The 13,216-nt window shown below is 46.2% G+C and overlaps 15 non-coding genes across 15 annotated transcripts; all 15 read right to left on the reverse strand.

The window, feature by feature from the left end:
- Positions 1-523: 523 nt before the first annotated feature.
- Positions 524-687, reverse strand: LOC128616290 (U1 spliceosomal RNA). The gene has a single exon (XR_008387403.1). It is a non-coding gene; the product is annotated as a U1 spliceosomal RNA (small nuclear RNA).
- Positions 688-1,528: 841 nt separating this feature from the next.
- On the reverse strand, positions 1,529-1,692 carry LOC128616296 (U1 spliceosomal RNA). Its single transcript, XR_008387404.1, has one exon. It is a non-coding gene; the product is annotated as a U1 spliceosomal RNA (small nuclear RNA).
- A 683-nt stretch (positions 1,693-2,375) lies between these two features.
- Positions 2,376-2,539, reverse strand: LOC128616034 (U1 spliceosomal RNA). The gene has a single exon (XR_008387338.1). It is a non-coding gene; the product is annotated as a U1 spliceosomal RNA (small nuclear RNA).
- Positions 2,540-3,222: 683 nt separating this feature from the next.
- Positions 3,223-3,386, reverse strand: LOC128616227 (U1 spliceosomal RNA). Its single transcript, XR_008387392.1, has one exon. It is a non-coding gene; the product is annotated as a U1 spliceosomal RNA (small nuclear RNA).
- Positions 3,387-4,069: 683 nt separating this feature from the next.
- LOC128616303 (U1 spliceosomal RNA) lies at positions 4,070-4,233 on the reverse strand. The gene has a single exon (XR_008387405.1). It is a non-coding gene; the product is annotated as a U1 spliceosomal RNA (small nuclear RNA).
- An 841-nt stretch (positions 4,234-5,074) lies between these two features.
- On the reverse strand, positions 5,075-5,238 carry LOC128616339 (U1 spliceosomal RNA). The gene has a single exon (XR_008387415.1). It is a non-coding gene; the product is annotated as a U1 spliceosomal RNA (small nuclear RNA).
- Positions 5,239-5,921: 683 nt separating this feature from the next.
- On the reverse strand, positions 5,922-6,085 carry LOC128616039 (U1 spliceosomal RNA). Its single transcript, XR_008387339.1, has one exon. It is a non-coding gene; the product is annotated as a U1 spliceosomal RNA (small nuclear RNA).
- Positions 6,086-6,768: 683 nt separating this feature from the next.
- LOC128616234 (U1 spliceosomal RNA) lies at positions 6,769-6,932 on the reverse strand. The gene has a single exon (XR_008387393.1). It is a non-coding gene; the product is annotated as a U1 spliceosomal RNA (small nuclear RNA).
- A 683-nt stretch (positions 6,933-7,615) lies between these two features.
- Positions 7,616-7,779, reverse strand: LOC128616310 (U1 spliceosomal RNA). Its single transcript, XR_008387406.1, has one exon. It is a non-coding gene; the product is annotated as a U1 spliceosomal RNA (small nuclear RNA).
- Positions 7,780-8,304: 525 nt separating this feature from the next.
- LOC128616134 (U1 spliceosomal RNA) lies at positions 8,305-8,468 on the reverse strand. Its single transcript, XR_008387361.1, has one exon. It is a non-coding gene; the product is annotated as a U1 spliceosomal RNA (small nuclear RNA).
- Positions 8,469-9,151: 683 nt separating this feature from the next.
- LOC128616158 (U1 spliceosomal RNA) lies at positions 9,152-9,315 on the reverse strand. Its single transcript, XR_008387369.1, has one exon. It is a non-coding gene; the product is annotated as a U1 spliceosomal RNA (small nuclear RNA).
- Positions 9,316-9,998: 683 nt separating this feature from the next.
- LOC128616080 (U1 spliceosomal RNA) lies at positions 9,999-10,162 on the reverse strand. Its single transcript, XR_008387349.1, has one exon. It is a non-coding gene; the product is annotated as a U1 spliceosomal RNA (small nuclear RNA).
- Positions 10,163-10,846: 684 nt separating this feature from the next.
- On the reverse strand, positions 10,847-11,010 carry LOC128616061 (U1 spliceosomal RNA). Its single transcript, XR_008387345.1, has one exon. It is a non-coding gene; the product is annotated as a U1 spliceosomal RNA (small nuclear RNA).
- Positions 11,011-11,764: 754 nt separating this feature from the next.
- LOC128616104 (U1 spliceosomal RNA) lies at positions 11,765-11,928 on the reverse strand. Its single transcript, XR_008387355.1, has one exon. It is a non-coding gene; the product is annotated as a U1 spliceosomal RNA (small nuclear RNA).
- A 683-nt stretch (positions 11,929-12,611) lies between these two features.
- LOC128616029 (U1 spliceosomal RNA) lies at positions 12,612-12,775 on the reverse strand. Its single transcript, XR_008387337.1, has one exon. It is a non-coding gene; the product is annotated as a U1 spliceosomal RNA (small nuclear RNA).
- Between the last annotated feature and the right edge of the window lie 441 nt (positions 12,776-13,216).

Consider the following 13,216-nt stretch of genomic DNA (forward strand, 5'->3'; position numbering starts at 1 on the left):
ACGGGGCCACACTTTTTGCTGTGGCTACATGTGTCGCTCAGCCCACAACAGGCCTCATGGATTAGTGGTGCTGCAATCATGTTGAGGCCTAGCCCTAATCCTAGCTCTTAGGTATTGACGGACCCGTGTAATCTCTGCTCTATTTGACAAAAAGAGGTACTTAAACAAACAAAATAATGTCGCCAAGATATTTTAAAACAACATGCAAAGAAAAAAACGGAACAGACGTACATTGTAGTTCAGCTCTACGTAGCCAAGTCGCCAAGATATTTTAAAACAACATGCAAAGAAAAAAACGGAACAGACGTACATTGTAGTACAGCTCTACATAGCCAAGTCGCCAAGATATTTTAAAACAACATGCAAAGAATAACACGTAACAGACGTACATTGTAGTTCAACTCTACTTAACGAGAAAAATCAAACGTTAGAGGTTTTAATGCAGGCCACCAACCAAACAAAGAGACACTGAAAAATCTCTTACAAACAATGCTCCAACTATTTTTCCACCAGAGTTACTTGTCAGGGGAAAGCGCGAACGCAGTCCCCCACTATCAGAAATTGTGCAGTCGAGATTCCCACATTTGGGGAATTCGCAAAGGTCAGCACAGCCTGAGTGCAATGGCTGAGCCTCGCCTTGGGCGAACCACCTTCTTGATCATGGTATTGCCCCTGCCAGGTAAGTATGAGCCTTTCTTCCTGTCTGGGAAGTACCCTGCAAGGGTGTAGGCAGCCGGAGAAGAGTGCAGAAAGTCTTAGGACGGGGCCTTGCATAACCTCTGGCCCCTCCCCTTTTAAGTCAGCACAAGATACGAGAAGGTCCTGGCTGCAGCTTGCAGAACAGGGGACGGGGCCACACTTTTTGCTGTGGCTACATGTGTCGCTCAGCCCACAACAGGCCTCATGGATTAGTGGTGCTGCAATCATGTTGAGGCCTAGCCCTAATCCTAGCTCTTAGGTACTGACGGACCCGTGTAATCCCTGCTCTACTTGACAAAAAGAGGTACTTAAACAAACAAAATAATGTCGCCAAGATATTTTAAAACAACATGCAAAGAATAAAACGGAACAGACGTACATTGGAGTTCAGCTCTACGTAGCCAAGTCGCCAAGATATTTTAAAACAACATGAAAAGAATAAAACGGAACAGACGTACATTGTAGTTCAGCTCTACGTAGCCAAGTCGCCAAGATATTTTAAAACAACATGCAAAGAATAAAACGGAACAGACGTACATTGGAGTTCAGCTCTACGTAGCCAAGTCGCCAAGATATTTTAAAACAACATGAAAAGAATAAAACGGAACAGACGTACATTGTAGTTCAGCTCTACGTAGCCAAGTCGCCAGGATATTTTAAAACAACATGCAAAGAATAAAACCGAACTGACGTACATTGTAGTTCAGCTCTACTTAGCGAGAAAGATCAAACATTAGAGGTTTTAATGCAGGCCACCAACCAAACAAAGAGACACTGAAAAATCTCTTACAAACATTGCTCCAACTGTTTTTCCACCAGAGTTACTTGTCAGGAGAAAGCGCGAACGCAGTCCCCCACTACCAGAAATTGTGCAGTCGAGATTCCCACGTTTGGGGAATTCGCAAAGGTCAGCACAGCCTAAGTGCAATGGCTGAGCCTCGCCTTGGGCGAACCACCTTCTTGATCATGGTATTGCCCCTGCCAGGTAAGTATGAGCCTTTCTTCCTGTCTGGGAAGTACCCTGCAAGGGTGTAGGCAGCCGGAGAAGGGTGCAGAAAGTATTAGGACGGGGCCTTGCATAACCTCTGGCCACTCCCCTTTTAAGTCAGCACAAGATACGAGAAGGTCCTGGCTGCAGCTTGCAGAACAGGGGACGGGGCCACACTTTTTGCTGTGGCTACATGTGTCGCTCAGCCCACAACAGGCCTCATGGATTAGTGGTGCTGCAATCATGTTGAGGCCTAGCCCTAATCCTAGCTATTAGGTACTGACGGACCCGTGTAATCCCTGCTCTACTTGACAAAAAGAGGTACTTAAACAAACAAAATAATGTCGCCAAGATATTTTAAAACAACATGCAAAGAATAAAACGGAACAGACGTACATTGGAGTTCAGCTCTACGTAGCCAAGTCGCCAAGATATTTTAAAACAACATGCAAAGAATAAAACGGAACAGACGTACATTGTAGTTCAGCTCTACGTAGCCAAGTCGCCAGGATATTTTAAAACAACATGCAAAGAATAAAACCGAACTGACGTACATTGCAGTTCAGCTCTACTTAGCGAGAAAGATCAAACATTAGAAGTTTTAATGCAGGCCACCAACCAAACAAAGAGACACTGAAAAATCTCTTACAAACATTGCTCCAACTGTTTTTCCACCAGAGTTACTTGTCAGGAGAAAGCGCGAACGCAGTCCCACACTACCAGAAATTGTGCAGTCGAGATTCCCACGTTTGGGGAATTCGCAAAGGTCAGCACAGCCTAAGTGCAATGGCTGAGCCTCGCCTTGGGCGAACCACCTTCTTGATCATGGTATTGCCCCTGCCAGGTAAGTATGAGCCTTTCTTCCTGTCTGGGAAGTACCCTGCAAGGGTGTAGACAGCCGGAGAAGGGTGCAGAAAGTCTTGGGACGGGGCCTTGCATAACCTCTGGCGCCTCCCCTTTTAAGTCAGCACAAGATACGAGAAGGTCCTGGCTGCAGCTTGCAGAGCAGGGGACGGGGCCACACTTTTTGCTGTGGCTACATGTGTCGCTCAGCCCACAACAGGCCTCATGGATTAGTGGTGCTGCAATCATGTTGAGGCCTAGCCCTAATCCTAGCTCTTAGGTACTGACGGACCCGTGTAATCCCTGCTCTATTTGACAAAAAGAGGTACTTAAACAAACAAAATAATGTCGGCAAGATATTTTAAAACAACATGCAAAGAAAAAAACGGGACAGACGTACATTGTAGTTCAGCTCTACGTAGCCAAGTCGCCAAGATATTTTAAAACAACATGCAAAGAATAAAACGGAACAGACGTACATTGTAGTACAGCTCTACGTAGCCAAGTCGCCAAGATATTTTAAAACAACATGCAAAGAATAAAACGGAACAGACGTACATTGTAGTTCAGCTCTACTTAGCGAGAAAGATCAAACATTAGAGGTTTTAATGCAGGCCACCAACCAAACAAAGAGACACTGAAAAATCTCTTACAAACATTGCTCCAACTGTTTTTCCACCAGAGTTACTTGTCAGGGGAAAGCGCGAACGCAGTCCCCCACTACCAGAAATTGTGCAGTCGAGATTCCCACATTTGGGGAATTCGCAAAGGTCAGCACAGCCTAAGTGCAATGGCTGAGCCTCGCCTTGGGCGAACCACCTTCTTGATCATGGTATTGCCCCTGCCAGGTAAGTATGAGCCTTTCTTCCTGTCTGGGAAGTACCCTGCAAGGGTGTAGGCAGCCGGAGAAGGGTGCAGAAAGTATTAGGACGGGGCCTTGCATAACCTCTGGCCACTCCCCTTTTAAGTCAGCACAAGATACGAGAAGGTCCTGGCTGCAGCTTGCAGAACAGGGGACGGGGCCACACTTTTTGCTGTGGCTACATGTGTCGCTCAGCCCACAACAGGCCTCATGGATTAGTGGTGCTGCAATCATGTTGAGGCCTAGCCCTAATCCTAGCTATTAGGTACTGACGGACCCGTGTAATCCCTGCTCTACTTGACAAAAAGAGGTACTTAAACAAACAAAATAATGTCGCCAAGATATTTTAAAACAACATGCAAAGAATAAAACGGAACAGACGTACATTGGAGTTCAGCTCTACGTAGCCAAGTCGCCAAGATATTTTAAAACAACATGAAAAGAATAAAACGGAACAGACGTACATTGTAGTTCAGCTCTACGTAGCCAAGTCGCCAGGATATTTTAAAACAACATGCAAAGAATAAAACCGAACTGACGTACATTGTAGTTCAGCTCTACTTAGCGAGAAAGATCAAACATTAGAGGTTTTAATGCAGGCCACCAACCAAACAAAGAGACACTGAAAAATCTCTTACAAACATTGCTCCAACTGTTTTTCCACCAGAGTTACTTGTCAGGAGAAAGCGCGAACGCAGTCCCCCACTACCAGAAATTGTGCAGTCGAGATTCCCACGTTTGGGGAATTCGCAAAGGTCAGCACAGCCTAAGTGCAATGGCTGAGCCTCGCCTTGGGCGAACCACCTTCTTGATCATGGTATTGCCCCTGCCAGGTAAGTATGAGCCTTTCTTCCTGTCTGGGAAGTACCCTGCAAGGGTGTAGGCAGCCGGAGAAGGGTGCAGAAAGTATTAGGACGGGGCCTTGCATAACCTCTGGCCACTCCCCTTTTAAGTCAGCACAAGATACGAGAAGGTCCTGGCTGCAGCTTGCAGAACAGGGGACGGGGCCACACTTTTTGCTGTGGCTACATGTGTCGCTCAGCCCACAACAGGCCTCATGGATTAGTGGTGCTGCAATCATGTTGAGGCCTAGCCCTAATCCTAGCTCTTAGGTACTGACGGACCCGTGTAATCCCTGCTCTACTTGACAAAAAGAGGTACTTAAACAAACAAAATAATGTCGCCAAGATATTTTAAAACAACATGCAAAGAATAAAACGGAACAGACGTACATTGGAGTTCAGCTCTACGTAGCCAAGTCGCCAAGATATTTTAAAACAACATGAAAAGAATAAAACGGAACAGACGTACATTGTAGTTCAGCTCTACGTAGCCAAGTCGCCAAGATATTTTAAAACAACATGCAAAGAATAAAACGGAACAGACGTACATTGGAGTTCAGCTCTACGTAGCCAAGTCGCCAAGATATTTTAAAACAACATGAAAAGAATAAAACGGAACAGACGTACATTGTAGTTCAGCTCTACGTAGCCAAGTCGCCAGGATATTTTAAAACAACATGCAAAGAATAAAACCGAACTGACGTACATTGTAGTTCAGCTCTACTTAGCGAGAAAGATCAAACATTAGAGGTTTTAATGCAGGCCACCAACCAAACAAAGAGACACTGAAAAATCTCTTACAAACATTGCTCCAACTGTTTTTCCACCAGAGTTACTTGTCAGGAGAAAGCGCGTACGCAGTCCCCCACTACCAGAAATTGTGCAGTCGAGATTCCCACGTTTGGGGAATTCGCAAAGGTCAGCACAGCCTAAGTGCAATGGCTGAGCCTCGCCTTGGGCGAACCACCTTCTTGATCATGGTATTGCCCCTGCCAGGTAAGTATGAGCCTTTCTTCCTGTCTGGGAAGTACCCTGCAAGGGTGTAGGCAGCCGGAGAAGGGTGCAGAAAGTATTAGGACGGGGCCTTGCATAACCTCTGGCCACTCCCCTTTTAAGTCAGCACAAGATACGAGAAGGTCCTGGCTGCAGCTTGCAGAACAGGGGACGGGGCCACACTTTTTGCTGTGGCTACATGTGTCGCTCAGCCCACAACAGGCCTCATGGATTAGTGGTGCTGCAATCATGTTGAGGCCTAGCCCTAATCCTAGCTATTAGGTACTGACGGACCCGTGTAATCCCTGCTCTACTTGACAAAAAGAGGTACTTAAACAAACAAAATAATGTCGCCAAGATATTTTAAAACAACATGCAAAGAATAAAACGGAACAGACGTACATTGGAGTTCAGCTCTACGTAGCCAAGTCGCCAAGATATTTTAAAACAACATGCAAAGAATAAAACGGAACAGACGTACATTGTAGTTCAGCTCTACGTAGCCAAGTCGCCAGGATATTTTAAAACAACATGCAAAGAATAAAACCGAACTGACGTACATTGCAGTTCAGCTCTACTTAGCGAGAAAGATCAAACATTAGAAGTTTTAATGCAGGCCACCAACCAAACAAAGAGACACTGAAAAATCTCTTACAAACATTGCTCCAACTGTTTTTCCACCAGAGTTACTTGTCAGGAGAAAGCGCGAACGCAGTCCCACACTACCAGAAATTGTGCAGTCGAGATTCCCACGTTTGGGGAATTCGCAAAGGTCAGCACAGCCTAAGTGCAATGGCTGAGCCTCGCCTTGGGCGAACCACCTTCTTGATCATGGTATTGCCCCTGCCAGGTAAGTATGAGCCTTTCTTCCTGTCTGGGAAGTACCCTGCAAGGGTGTAGACAGCCGGAGAAGGGTGCAGAAAGTCTTGGGACGGGGCCTTGCATAACCTCTGGCGCCTCCCCTTTTAAGTCAGCACAAGATACGAGAAGGTCCTGGCTGCAGCTTGCAGAGCAGGGGACGGGGCCACACTTTTTGCTGTGGCTACATGTGTCGCTCAGCCCACAACAGGCCTCATGGATTAGTGGTGCTGCAATCATGTTGAGGCCTAGCCCTAATCCTAGCTCTTAGGTACTGACGGACCCGTGTAATCCCTGCTCTATTTGACAAAAAGAGGTACTTAAACAAACAAAATAATGTCGGCAAGATATTTTAAAACAACATGCAAAGAAAAAAACGGGACAGACGTACATTGTAGTTCAGCTCTACGTAGCCAAGTCGCCAAGATATTTTAAAACAACATGCAAAGAATAAAACGGAACAGACGTACATTGTAGTACAGCTCTACGTAGCCAAGTCGCCAAGATATTTTAAAACAACATGCAAAGAATAAAACGGAACAGACGTACATTGTAGTTCAGCTCTACTTAGCGAGAAAGATCAAACATTAGAGGTTTTAATGCAGGCCACCAACCAAACAAAGAGACACTGAAAAATCTCTTACAAACATTGCTCCAACTGTTTTTCCACCAGAGTTACTTGTCAGGGGAAAGCGCGAACGCAGTCCCCCACTACCAGAAATTGTGCAGTCGAGATTCCCACATTTGGGGAATTCGCAAAGGTCAGCACAGCCTAAGTGCAATGGCTGAGCCTCGCCTTGGGCGAACCACCTTCTTGATCATGGTATTGCCCCTGCCAGGTAAGTATGAGCCTTTCTTCCTGTCTGGGAAGTACCCTGCAAGGGTGTAGGCAGCCGGAGAAGGGTGCAGAAAGTATTAGGACGGGGCCTTGCATAACCTCTGGCCACTCCCCTTTTAAGTCAGCACAAGATACGAGAAGGTCCTGGCTGCAGCTTGCAGAACAGGGGACGGGGCCACACTTTTTGCTGTGGCTACATGTGTCGCTCAGCCCACAACAGGCCTCATGGATTAGTGGTGCTGCAATCATGTTGAGGCCTAGCCCTAATCCTAGCTATTAGGTACTGACGGACCCGTGTAATCCCTGCTCTACTTGACAAAAAGAGGTACTTAAACAAACAAAATAATGTCGCCAAGATATTTTAAAACAACATGCAAAGAATAAAACGGAACAGACGTACATTGGAGTTCAGCTCTACGTAGCCAAGTCGCCAAGATATTTTAAAACAACATGAAAAGAATAAAACGGAACAGACGTACATTGTAGTTCAGCTCTACGTAGCCAAGTCGCCAGGATATTTTAAAACAACATGCAAAGAATAAAACCGAACTGACGTACATTGTAGTTCAGCTCTACTTAGCGAGAAAGATCAAACATTAGAGGTTTTAATGCAGGCCACCAACCAAACAAAGAGACACTGAAAAATCTCTTACAAACATTGCTCCAACTGTTTTTCCACCAGAGTTACTTGTCAGGAGAAAGCGCGAACGCAGTCCCCCACTACCAGAAATTGTGCAGTCGAGATTCCCACGTTTGGGGAATTCGCAAAGGTCAGCACAGCCTAAGTGCAATGGCTGAGCCTCGCCTTGGGCGAACCACCTTCTTGATCATGGTATTGCCCCTGCCAGGTAAGTATGAGCCTTTCTTCCTGTCTGGGAAGTACCCTGCAAGGGTGTAGGCAGCCGGAGAAGGGTGCAGAAAGTATTAGGACGGGGCCTTGCATAACCTCTGGCCACTCCCCTTTTAAGTCAGCACAAGATACGAGAAGGTCCTGGCTGCAGCTTGCAGAACAGGGGACGGGGCCACACTTTTTGCTGTGGCTACATGTGTCGCTCAGCCCACAACAGGCCTCATGGATTAGTGGTGCTGCAATCATGTTGAGGCCTAGCCCTAATCCTAGCTATTAGGTACTGACGGACCCGTGTAATCCCTGCTCTACTTGACAAAAAGAGGTACTTAAACAAACAAAATAATGTCGCCAAGATATTTTAAAACAACATGCAAAGAATAAAACGGAACAGACGTACATTGGAGTTCAGCTCTACTTAGCGAGAAAGATCAAACATTAGAGGTTTTAATGCAGGCCACCAACCAAACAAAGAGACACTGAAAAACCTCTTACAAACATTGCTCCAACTGTTTTTCCACCAGAGTTACTTGTCAGGGGAAAGCGCGAACGCAGTCCCCCACTACCAGAAATTGTGCAGTCGAGATTCCCACATTTGGGGAATTCGCAAAGGTCAGCACAGCCTAAGTGCAATGGCTGAGCCTCGCCTTGGGTGAACCACCTTCTTGATCATGGTATTGCCCCTGACAGGTAAGTATGAGCCTTTCTTCCTGTCTGGGAAGTACCCTGCAAGGGTGTAGGCAGCCGGAGAAGGGTGCAGAAAGTATTAGGACGGGGCCTTGCATAACCTCTGGCCACTCCCCTTTTAAGTCAGCACAAGATACGAGAAGGTCCTGGCTGCAGCTTGCAGAACAGGGGACGGGGCCACACTTTTTGCTGTGGCTACATGTGTCGCTCAGCCCACAACAGGCCTCATGGATTAGTGGTGCTGCAATCATGTTGAGGCCTAGCCCTAATCCTAGCTATTAGGTACTGACGGACCCGTGTAATCCCTGCTCTACTTGACAATAAGAGGTACTTAAACAAACAAAATAATGTCGCCAAGATATTTTAAAACAACATGCAAAGAATAAAACGGAACAGACGTACATTGGAGTTCAGCTCTACGTAGCCAAGTCGCCAAGATATTTTAAAACAACATGCAAAGAATAAAACGGAACAGACGTACATTGTAGTTCAGCTCTACGTAGCCAAGTCGCCAGGATATTTTAAAACAACATGCAAAGAATAAAACCGAACTGACGTACATTGCAGTTCAGCTCTACTTAGCGAGAAAGATCAAACATTAGAGGTTTTAATGCAGGCCACCAACCAAACAAAGAGACACTGAAAAATCTCTTACAAACATTGCTCCAACTGTTTTTCCACCAGAGTTACTTGTCAGGAGAAAGCGCGAACGCAGTCCCCCACTACCAGAAATTGTGCAGTCGAGATTCCCACGTTTGGGGAATTCGCAAAGGTCACCACAGCCTAAGTGCAATGGCTGAGCCTCGCCTTGGGTGAACCACCTTCTTGATCATGGTATTGCCCCTGCCAGGTAAGTATGAGCCTTTCTTCCTGTCTGGGAAGTACCCTGCAAGGGTGTAGACAGCCGGAGAAGGGTGCAGAAAGTCTTGGGACGGGGCCTTGCATAACCTCTGGCGCCTCCCCTTTTAAGTCAGCACAAGATACGAGAAGGTCCTGGCTGCAGCTTGCAGAGCAGGGGACGGGGCCACACTTTTTGCTGTGGCTACATGTGTCGCTCAGCCCACAACAGGCCTCATGGATTAGTGGTGCTGCAATCATGTTGAGGCCTAGCCCTAATCCTAGCTATTAGGTACTGACGGACCCGTGTAATCCCTGCTCTACTTGACAAAAAGAGGTACTTAAACAAACAAAATAATGTCGCCAAGATATTTTAAAACAACATGCAAAGAATAAAACGGAACAGACGTACATTGGAGTTCAGCTCTACGTAGCCAAGTCGCCAAGATATTTTAAAACAACATGCAAAGAATAAAACGGAACAGACGTACATTGTAGTTCAGCTCTACGTAGCCAAGTCGCCAGGATATTTTAAAACAACATGCAAAGAATAAAACCGAACTGACGTACATTTCAGTTCAGCTCTACTTAGCGAGAAAGATCAAACATTAGAGGTTTTAATGCAGGCCACCAACCAAACAACGAGACACTGAAAAATCTCTTACAAACATTGCTCCAACTGTTTTTCCACCAGAGTTACTTGTCAGGAGAAAGCGCAAACGCAGTCCCACACTACCAGAAATTGTGCAGTCGAGATTCCCACGTTTGGGGAATTCGCAAAGGTCAGCACAGCCTAAGTGCAATGGCTGAGCCTCGCCTTGGGCGAACCACCTTCTTGATCATGGTATTGCCCCTGCCAGGTAAGTATGAGCCTTTCTTCCTGTCTGGGAAGTACCCTGCAAGGGTGTAGACAGCCGGAGAAGGGTGCAGAAAGTCTTTGGGACGGGGCCTTGCATAACCTCTGGCCCCTCCCCTTTTAAGTCAGCACAAGATACGAGAAGGTCCTGGCTGCAGCTTGCAGAGCAGGGGACGGGGCCACACTTTTTGCTGTGGCTACATGTGTCGCTCAGCCCACAACAGGCCTCAAGGATTAGTGGTGCTGCAATCATGTTGAGGCCTAGCCCTAATCCTAGCTCTTAGGTATTGACGGACCCGTGTAATCCCTGCACTACTTGACAAAAAGATGTACTTAAACAAACAAAATAATGTCGCCAAGATATTTTAAAACAACATGCAAAGAATAAAACGGAACAGACGTACATTGGAGTTCAGCTCTACGTAGCCAAGTCGCCAAGATATTTTAAAACAACATGCAAAGAATAAAACGGAACAGACGTACATTGGAGTTCAGCTCTACGTAGCCAAGTCGCCAGGATATTTTAAAACAACATGCAAAGAATAAAACCGAACTGACGTACATTGCAGTTCAGCTCTACTTAGCGAGAAAGATCAAACATTAGAGGTTTTAATGCAGGCCACCAACCAAACAAAGAGACACTGAAAAATCTCTTACAAACATTGCTCCAACTGTTTTTCCACCAGAGTTACTTGTCAGAGGAAAGCGCGAACGCAGTCCCCCACTAACAGAAATTGTGCAGTCGAGATTCCCACGTTTGGGGAATTCGCAAAGGTCAGTACAGCCTAAGTGCAATGGCTGAGCCTCGCCTTGGGCGAACCACCTTCTTGATCATGGTATTGCCCCTGCCAGGTAAGTATGAGCCTTTCTTCCTGTCTGGGAAGTACCCTGCAAGGGTGTAGACAGCCGGAGAAGGGTGCAGAAAGTCTTGGGACGGGGCCTTGCATGACCTCTGGCCCCTCCCCTTTTAAGTCAGCACAAGATACGAGAAGGTCCTGGCTGCAGCTTGCAGAGCAGGGGACGGGGCCACACTTTTTGCTGTGGCTACATGTGTCGCTCAGCCCACAACAGGCCTCATGGATTAGTGGTGCTGCAATCATGTTGAGGCCTAGCCCTAATCCTAGCTCTTAGGTACTGACGGACCAGTGTAATCCCTGCTCTACTTGACAAAAAGAGGTACTTAAACAAACAAAATAATGTCGCCAAGATATTTTAAAACAACATGCAAAGAATAAAACGGAACAGACGTACATTGGAGTTCAGCTCTACGTAGCCAAGTCGCCAAGATATTTTAAAACAACATGCAAAGAATAAAACGGAACAGACGTACATTGGAGTTCAGCTCTACGTAGCCAAGATATTTTAAAACAACATGCAAAGAATAAAACGGAACAGACATACATTGTAGTTCAGCTCTACGTAGCCAAGTCGCCAGGATATTTTAAAACAACATGCAAAGAATAAAACCGAACTGACGTACATTGTAGTTCAGCTCTACTTAGCGAGAAAGATCAAACATTAGAGGTTTTAATGCAGGCCACCAACCAAACAAAGAGACACTGAAAAATCTCTTACAAACATTGCTCCAACTGTTTTTCCACCAGAGTTACTTGTCAGGAGAAAGCGCGAACGCAGTCCCACACTACCAGAAATTGTGCAGTCGAGATTCCCGCGTTTGGGGAATTCGCAAAGGTCAGCACAGCCTAAGTGCAATGGCTGAGCCTCGCCTTGGGCGAACCACCTTCTTGATCATGGTATTGCCCCTGCCAGGTAAGTATAAGCCTTTCTTTCTGTCTGGGAAGTACCCTGCAAGGGTGTAGGCAGCCGGAGAAGGGTGCAGAAAGTATTAGGACGGGGCCTTGCATAACCTCTGGCCACTCCCCTTTTAAGTCAGCACAAGATACGAGAAGGTCCTGGCTGCAGCTTGCAGAACAGGGGACGGGGCCACACTTTTTGCTGTGGCTACATGTGTCGCTCAGCCCACAACAGGCCTCATGGATTAGTGGTGCTGCAATCATGTTGAGGCCTAGCCCTAATCCTAGCTATTAGGTACTGACGGACCCGTGTAATCCCTGCTCTACTTGACAAAAAGAGGTACTTAAACAAACAAAATAATGTCGCCAAGATATTTTAAAACAACATGCAAAGAATAAAACGGAACAGACGTACATTGGAGTTCAGCTCTACGTAGCCAAGTCGCCAAGATATTTTAAAACAACATGAAAAGAATAAAACGGAACAGACGTACATTGTAGTTCAGCTCTACGTAGCCAAGTCGCCAGGATATTTTAAAACAACATGCAAAGAATAAAACCGAACTGACGTACATTGTAGTTCAGCTCTACTTAGCGAGAAAGATCAAACATTAGAGGTTTTAATGCAGGCCACCAACCAAACAAAGAGACACTGAAAAATCTCTTACAAACATTGCTCCAACTGTTTTTCCACCAGAGTTACTTGTCAGGAGAAAGCGCGAACGCAGTCCCCCACTACCAGAAATTGTGCAGTCGAGATTCCCACGTTTGGGGAATTCGCAAAGGTCAGCACAGTCTAAGTGCAATGGCTGAGCCTCGCCTTGGGCGAACCACCTTCTTGATCATGGTATTGCCCCTGCCAGGTAAGTATGAGCCTTTCTTCCTGTCTGGGAAGTACCCTGCAAGGGTGTAGGCAGCCGGAGAAGGGTGCAGAAAGTATTAGGACGGGGCCTTGCATAACCTCTGGCCACTCCCCTTTTAAGTCAGCACAAGATACGAGAAGGTCCTGGCTGCAGCTTGCAGAACAGGGGACGGGGCCACACTTTTTGCTGTGGCTACATGTGTCGCTCAGCCCACAACAGGCCTCATGGATTAGTGGTGCTGCAATCATGTTGAGGCCTAGCCCTAATCCTAGCTATTAGGTACTGACGGACCCGTGTAATCCCTGCTCTACTTGACAAAAAGAGGTACTTAAACAAACAAAATAATGTCGCCAAGATATTTTAAAACAACATGCAAAGAATAAAACGGAACAGACGTACATTGGAGTTCAGCTCTACGTAGCCAAGTCACCAAGATATTTTAAAACAAC

Source organism: Ictalurus furcatus, chromosome 1, assembly GCF_023375685.1.
Source record: "Ictalurus furcatus strain D&B chromosome 1, Billie_1.0, whole genome shotgun sequence".
Taxonomy (NCBI): Eukaryota; Metazoa; Chordata; class Actinopteri; order Siluriformes; family Ictaluridae; genus Ictalurus; species Ictalurus furcatus.